This window comes from Rhagoletis zephyria, unplaced genomic scaffold, assembly GCF_001687245.7.
Source record: "Rhagoletis zephyria isolate East Lansing unplaced genomic scaffold, Rhagoletis_zephyria_1.1 Rzeph_scaffold_65826, whole genome shotgun sequence".
Classification (NCBI taxonomy): Eukaryota; Metazoa; Arthropoda; class Insecta; order Diptera; family Tephritidae; genus Rhagoletis; species Rhagoletis zephyria.
The window spans coordinates 1-985 of NW_016222877.1; the positions used below are offsets into that span (position 1 = coordinate 1).

The 985-nt window shown below is 40.3% G+C and overlaps 1 long non-coding RNA gene across 1 annotated transcript; it reads right to left on the minus strand.

The window, feature by feature from the left end:
• Positions 1-253: 253 nt before the first annotated feature.
• LOC108356820 (uncharacterized) lies at positions 254-633 on the minus strand. The gene is made up of 2 exons (XR_001846620.1): positions 510-633; positions 254-436 (listed from the first exon to the last, which is right to left on the minus strand). It is a non-coding gene; the product is annotated as an uncharacterized LOC108356820 (long non-coding RNA).
• Positions 634-985: the final 352 nt, after the last annotated feature.

Genomic DNA, 985 nt, shown 5'->3' on the forward strand with positions numbered 1-985 from the left:
TGTTTATTTAGTAAACGCGGATGAATCGCATCACCCTCGCAGCGATCTACCTGCGTTGTGGCTATTGTTCCTTGATTGGTTGTTGTTGGTGTGAGTTTCGTAGTTTGTACGTTGCTCTCCCTGGTGAAATTATTGTGTTCTTTACCCAGATTAAAGTTTCCAAACTCGTCCATTAAAAACACAGAATTTCAATTTAAAAATTTATGTATATTAATCCAGGTTTTGATGATTAACTACTTTTTCCTTTATTTTTCCACAGTTGACATTTCAAACTCAGCGTCTAAAAAGTTGATTGCGAGGCAGCGAATAGCGCAACTACTAAACGTGAACAGCGACGCCGACAGATACGCGTTGACAGCAGCTGTCACAAGCAGCGATCCGCCGATACGCCTGTAGAGTCCCACAGACGGACATACACACCCTCTGGTAGCAGCTCCTATAGCATGCGTTAATTACAGACAGTAAATTAGCAAACTGACGTGCGCTTGAGCTTCTTTAAACTGGCTAACCTTGAGCGGAGAGCTACAAAGCTTTTAGTTACACGCTTTTCTAATTTGGAACATTCAATTTGATTCGTAATATTTACAATTTTAATTCGCACTAAACGTTTCGTTCTCGTTTAACGACGGTTTCTTCTACACACACAATAGCCATTTTGAAATGAGATGGCAGAGTTGCATTTGTTTGGCTCCGAATAGAATTCTTACGGCGTCCAATAAAATTCTAAAGGCCTGGTAAAATTCGATAAAATTATTTTTTAATAATCACCTCAAAGGATGTAAATCTATAATGGACACCGCACTAGGATCAAAGCTGTCAAATTATTTTTCCACGTATGCTTGATAATTATTATGGCGATGACGGGGCTACGCGACGACTGTGGTTGTGGCCAGATAAGCGCTATTCCTATTTGCTGCCGCGTTAAAAAATTCATGTCACCATCGACAAAGCGTTTAAAGCGAAGGTATACAACATGTGTTCGCCG